The sequence below is a fragment of the Pteropus alecto genome, unplaced genomic scaffold, assembly GCF_000325575.1.
Source record: "Pteropus alecto unplaced genomic scaffold, ASM32557v1 scaffold131, whole genome shotgun sequence".
Classification (NCBI taxonomy): Eukaryota; Metazoa; Chordata; class Mammalia; order Chiroptera; family Pteropodidae; genus Pteropus; species Pteropus alecto.
The window spans coordinates 14,412,196-14,418,994 of NW_006434709.1; the positions used below are offsets into that span (position 1 = coordinate 14,412,196).

A 6,799-nucleotide genomic window follows, 5' to 3' on the forward strand; every position below is an offset into this window, starting at 1 on the left:
AACTTAGTTGTAGAACACCCTGCTGGTGTCAGAGAATTGGTTGGTGGTGTGGGGGAAAAAAACTTCACACATTTGGTGTCAGAAGTGAAATATTGAGAGTAGTGAGAAGAAAAAACAATGTTTAAATAAGTAGAGTAGAAGGAAAAAAAATTTTTTTTCTATTAGTGTTGGCTATTCTGGATTAATTTTCCCAGGTGTGTGATGTGTCATTTTAATATACAGACTAAAGGTTTTTGTTTCTTTTTTGTAATTTTTTAGTCTCTATTCCATTTCTTTGGTTCCTTTCTTCAGTTACCCTCATTGTATGTATTTTGTATCTACTTTTTTTAGCCTTCCACATCCATCATTTTCTCTCAAATTATTATATTTTTTTCCTTTTGAATTAAGATTTTTCTTTTTATATTTTATTTCTCAAAGTATTATTGATTGTGTGTTTTTGTTGTTGTGTTTCTTCTGGTTTAGTCTTTATTTTTGAAATTATATTTTTCTTTAAAATTATAAATTTTTTCTAATGCTGCTTTTTTCCCCCCAGCCCTTCATCTTAATTTCTTTTAGCTCATTTTGAAATATAAGGTGATAGTTATCTGTTTGTGGTCATCTCTCTCTAGCATGCTCTTATTGTCTGTGGGGATCTATTCTTATTGTCTTTTATTCTTATACTTTTTATTTGATTTCACTGTTTCTGTTGCTTTTTGTGTAAAATAGATATTTTCCAGTGTACTATTTTCCTTTGTCATTCCTTTTACTATATGTTTTTAAATTATTTTCTTAGTGGTTGCCCTGGTGATTATAATTAACATAAATATGACAATCTAGCTCAAATTAATACCATCTTAATTTTAATATTATATAAAAACTTTGCTCCTGTATAGCTCCACCCCTTTCTTTGTATTATACAAATTAAATCTTTATACATTGTGCGCTCATCAATGCAGATATATAATTAATGTTTTATTCAGTCATTTTTTAAGCAGACATAAAACAATTACGTTTTTAAGCAGACATAAAACAGAATTACATAAAAAATACATTTATGCTGTCTTTTATATTTACCTGTGTAATTATCTTTACCAGTGCTCTTTATTTCTTTGTGTGGATTCATTTCAGCTTGAAGGATTCCCTTTACTATTTCTTGTAGGGCAAATCTAGCAATGATTTCTCTCAGTATTTGTTTATCTGGGAATGACTTAATTTCTCCACTTTTTTCAGATTTTAAAACTTTATTTGCATATTAAAAAAACTGTGCATTCCAATAATTAAAATCATTCGAACAAAAAAAAATGGCACTCTGCTTCAACTGCATTTTGCAGCCTGCAGGACACCTTGGACCATCTTGGTTTCACTCAGATTTCACTGTCGTCTCACCCAGCTTCTGCCTTCACCAACACGCAAGCTCTTTTCCTTCCCTGCGAGCCAGACAGACAGGTGGGAGAGGCAGGTGCAGCCTTCATTGTCAGTAGTTCTTGGATGTGAAAAAGGGGCATCATAATCATTTAAACTTGATCCAACCTCTTTGCATCTTATAAAGTTAAATAGTTAAAAGTAAAATAAGAAGGCAATGCTTATGGAATGTACAAGTGCATATTGGTGGTACGTGCCTCATTACAATTCGCCTGCTTGCTTCTCCTGTTCAATCGTTTCTTTTGATGGCAGTGGGTTTTTCTCTTATGTTTCTGTCTTCTTCAACTTCAACTTACTGAATTTCTCAATCTCAGCCATATCAGGTTTGTCAGACATGGTTGCAGAGGAAGCAGAGCGAGGCAGCGAGGAGTGAATTCGATCTGCTCAGTGGCTGTCAGTCACAGTCTCTCCATCATTTTTGAAGGATAATTTTGCCAGATATAAAATTCTTGGTTTATAATTTTTTCTTCAGCAATTTGAATTGGCTTCACGGTTTCTGATGAGAAATCAGGTGTTAATATTATTGAGGTTTCTTTGTATGAGAAATATGAGCCCCTTCTCTTGCTGTTTCCAAGATTCTTTATCTTCATTTTTCAACGGTTTGATTATGATGTGTCTAGGTGTATTTTTCTTTGAGTTTGTCTTATATTAAGTTTGTTGGGCTTCCTGAATGTATAGATTAGTGTTTTTAATTAAATTGGGAAAATTTTGGCCCTTATTTCTTCAAATGTTGTTTCTGCTCCTTTTTTCTCTCCTGGCTTTCTCATTATGCATGATATGGGTTAAATTGTGCCCCACCCCCCAAATTGATACTTCGAAGTCCTAACTCGCAGTACCTCAGAATGTGACCTTATTTGGAAATAGGGTTGTTGCAGATATAAATTAAGGTGAGGTCACTAGGGTAGGCCTAATTTAATATGACCCGAGTTCTTATCAAAAGGGAAAATTAGGACATAGAGGCAGACGTGCATATAAGGAAGACAATGTGAGGAGACATAAAGAGAACACAGCCATTTACAAGCCAAGGAAAGAGGCCTCAAACAGAAACTTTCCTCACTGCCCTCAGAACAAATCCTAATGACACCTCGATCCCAGACTTAACCTCTAGAGCTGTGAGACAATAAATTTCTATTGTCTAAGCCACTAATTCAAATATATGTTGGTATACTCGATGTTGTCCCACATGCCTGAGACTGTTTTATCTTCATTCTTGTTTCTGTTGATTGCTTTTTATTTTGTCTGTGTTAGGCCTTACTTTTTGTTTCTTTGCAGATCTCATTTTTTTTTTAAACTAGACATTTCAATAATATAATGTTGCTCTACAAATTCTATTCTATTCTCTCCCTAGGGTTTGTTGCTGCTTTTGTAATTGTTTATTTAGTGACTTTTTGGAACTAATTTTGTAAAGTCTGTATTCTTTGTTGTGTGTAAATACTGAAGTCTACTAGGTTAGCTTAATGGTCAGCTAATTATCAAACAAATTTTTAAGCACAAGGAACCAATAATATGCCTCCTTGTCTTTTCCGATGGGCTTTAGGAAAAGTTGGGGCGTGCATTCAACATTCGTCCATCCAGTGACAACTCTGCATTAGTTTTCACTTCCTGTTGCACGTAATATAAGTTGGAGATGAGAAACTAGAGCTTTTCAGGTCTTTCCTGAGCATGCACACAGCTCTGGGCATGTGCACAACCTTATGCATATGTGTGACTTTCTAGATTTCCAGGTATATGTCAGAGCTTTTTAAAGTCTCTGGATATGTTATTTTCCAGAATTTTCTTTTAAGCTTTTGGTTACTTTATTGTTTGTCCAACTTTCATCCACTATCTGAGGCAGTTTTAAGGTTAAATACTTGCCTGTAATTTTTTTTTTTTTTGAAAAGCACCCTGTGGTGAAAAAACTTTTCACAAAAAGGAGCTCTGAGTCAGGTCAAATACAGACAGACACCCTTACAAGTGAGGGCTTTCAGGGAACCATGAGATAATTCATCAGTAACAATTTGGGGAGAAGGGTTTGAAAGAGCTTTAGTACTGATCTGCTCCTTCTCGTTTCCAGGCTGTTGGACTTTTACCAGGAATGTGGGCTACTATTTCTCAGGGCTATGGCAGAGCTGGAGAATGTAGGATGGGATTAGGGCAAGTCAAAATGCCACAAAGCTCACCGTTCTTACTGAAATTCAGCCTTTTTTCTTTAATAAATGCAACCCACATTCCTATAAGCATTTGGTTAATCTCTACAGTTTTGTAAAAGTTGGTTCTTGACTTTATCAGTTTTCTCCTTGCTTTTATGGAGGAGAGAATCTATACTCCCAGGAATACAGCCAATTTCTAATTTAAAAACTAGCAAAATGTGACTAATTTCATAATAGTTATGGACTATTTTAAACAGCGATTATCTTATCCCTTTCTAACCATTGTATGTTGGATTTATGGGGATCAGATAACTTGTCTCTTTATTTCACAAGACTTCAGACCAAGAGGAACTGAACTTAAGGAGTTGAACTTGAGGAACTGAATCTGAGAAACTGTATCTGAAATTGGGCCTGATTTATATGAAAAAATACTTGCCCTTAAGCATGAGCCTGTTGTCATAATAGACAAGTCTCTGGGGGGCCTGGAAGGGGAAGAGTGTAATTTACATATGGGAGGCATATAAATAATTTTTCACCACAGGGTGAACTCTAAATTCTTTATTGCTCCCATCAGAGACAAAAATCTTGAATATGGATTGACCTTACTGACTTGCTTCTAACCAGTAGAATGTGTTAGAAGTGATAAGAAGAGACTAGGTCATAAGATAATATAGCTTCTGCCCTGTGCGCTCTCACTCTCGTGCTATGGCACTCTCACTTGCTCTCGTGCACACTCAGTTCTCTCACCCTTAGAACTTAGCTGCCATATTGTGAGGAAGCCCAAGCCACCTGTAGAGGGTCACATGTAGGTGTTTTGGCCAACAGTCCCAGCAAAGTTTCCAGCCAGCAGCCAATATGAACCACTAAACATATGAGTTAAGTCTTCAGATGATCCCAACCTTCAACCTCTGATGGACAGTAGACACCAAGCTGTGAACTATCCCCATTGATCCCTTCCTAAATTGCAGATTTGTGAGCAAAATGCTGTCATTTTTTAAATTCATTAAATAGGGGTTATTTTTAAAGTAACAACACCAAGCATCAAGTACCCATCATTCAATTCAACCCATGCAGCATTGTTTCATTTATACACCCACCCATTTCCCCAACTAGTTTGAAGCAGATTCCAGACTTTATACCATTTCTTTTCTTCTTGTATACATATGTACACAAACACAATATCTTTATCTCATCTAACAATTTCTTAGTATTGTTAAATATCCAATCATTTCATTTTCTCATTTTTTCAAACACTTTATTTATTGACTCAGGATCCTTTTAAATTCCATATATTGCAATCAGTCTTTTAATCTCTTTTTTAAAAATTTATAGATCTTCCCAACATTTTAAAGGGCCTATTTTGTACAAGGGCTATGAAGTTTGTAAAGGAAGATCGATACTCTTAAATCAGTAGGAAAGAGATATGCATACAGGAAGACTATGGAACGAAGTATAATGTGAAAGGAGTTGGATGAATAAATTGTTGAGAGATTTGAGAAAAGAAATAGAATACTTTTATCATCTTCAGGTCATGACTGGGATTCAGAGAGGCCATGCAGGGCAAAAAGCAGGCAAAAATAAAGAATGAAAATTTTCATTACGTTCCAAAAGACTTCACAGATGTCAAGACAAGTGAGCCAACGGAATAAAATATGGTTTTTCATGATTTCCCTTAGAACAACTCCACTTGAGATTATTATTGATCCTTGCAGCCAGTTTGAACTTTCATTCTTACAGTCTTTAGTTCTTCATTTGCAAAAGCTCCTTAGATAATTTGCATCACAAACTCACAAAATTACTGAGTAGCCCTTTAAAACAGGTTTTATTCTGGGGAAAATGGAGGTGAGAGTGTTTTACCATAACAAGAGTATAAGTATTTTAAGTGTGATTGATTCAGACAGAGGGGGAAACCTCAGCAGAAGGATTTTTTGTCCACTCAATATTAGTGGTGCAATTTATTAGGCAATACAAGATCAAAATTAAACTTTATTGTTCCTGTTTGCAAAAAAAAAAAAATGCACATAATACTTGTCTCGGCAATCCTTTGACTATTTCTCCAGAATATTTATAAATCTTAATGAGATGCTTTTAAGTGGTTCAGAGAACAGTTTAGTCATTTTGTTCTATTTTAATCCCCTAAAGACCTACTGCAAGAAATAGGGTATATTTATGACCTGTGACTAATACCTAGTAATCATGATGGACAATGACTTTTGTCATTTAAGAGCTACTTGAGGAAGAAGAAAGGCCTTCAGTGATCAATAGGGCATTAAAAAAATCTAATAAACTGCTATTACTTCTTTGGTAATAAAAATGTAATGGCTTGTTAGACATAAAAATAACATGAAATTTATTTAAAGACAATTTTGGGAGTCAGGATGGGAGATTTACACATGTAATTATTATCCTGTTGATCAAGGTAAAAATGAATAACTTGCTTTTAGTAAAAAAAACATGTAAGGGCATGCTTACATTATTCTTTTTATATTTTATGAGCCTTGAGATTTAGATATTGGTGATGGCTACAATTTTAGAGTAGTTATTTATGGTGATAGCTTTTCTTTGCATATTATTCACATGGGGTGGATTTGGAGGGGAGGAGATAGGTGCAGAACTCCAGAGAGCACTGTGAATCAAATGACCATTTTTTGTCAAGCCTAGGTAATAGCATATCCAGGGAGTAATTTGAATAGTCAGAACTTCTTTCCAGGATCTGGGGCAGCCACACACTTGCTGGCTGGCGCTTCACTTTAATTTTATCCACAGGGCAGAGTTTGGCTGACCCATTAATTTGTTCTGTTCGTTTTTCTAATGTCATATCTACCATCCAAAAATTTGAAATTGCTTAGCTACCCAAAAGTTGCTATTCTTCATATGTTATTCAATATAAATAACTTAGATATTTGTTTATCTAGTACTGTGTGAACAAATTACTATAAATTTAGTGCATTAAAACTACACATTTATTATCTCACAATTTCTGTGGATCTGGAATCTGGGCATGGATTAGCTGGGTTCTTTGCTTCAGCATCTCATGAATTTGCAATCAAGATGTCACCAAGGGGCTAAGGTCTTAATTGATAGCAGGACTGGAGATAGATCCGCTTCCAAGCTCATGTGGTTATTGGCAGGATTTAGTTCCTTGCAGCCTGTTGAATTGAGGGCCTCAGTTTCTTCCTGGCTGTTGGCCAGAGGCCATTTTAAATTTTAGTTAGCTATTGGCCAGAGGCCACACTCAGCTCCGTGGGTGTCCCTAACATAGCTACTTC

At 35.4% G+C, this 6,799-nt stretch overlaps 1 pseudogene; it reads right to left on the reverse strand.

Annotated features, from left to right (window-relative positions):
• Positions 1 to 1,140: 1,140 nt before the first annotated feature.
• On the reverse strand, positions 1,141 to 2,015 carry LOC112477906 (annotated as a pseudogene).
• Positions 2,016 to 6,799: the final 4,784 nt, after the last annotated feature.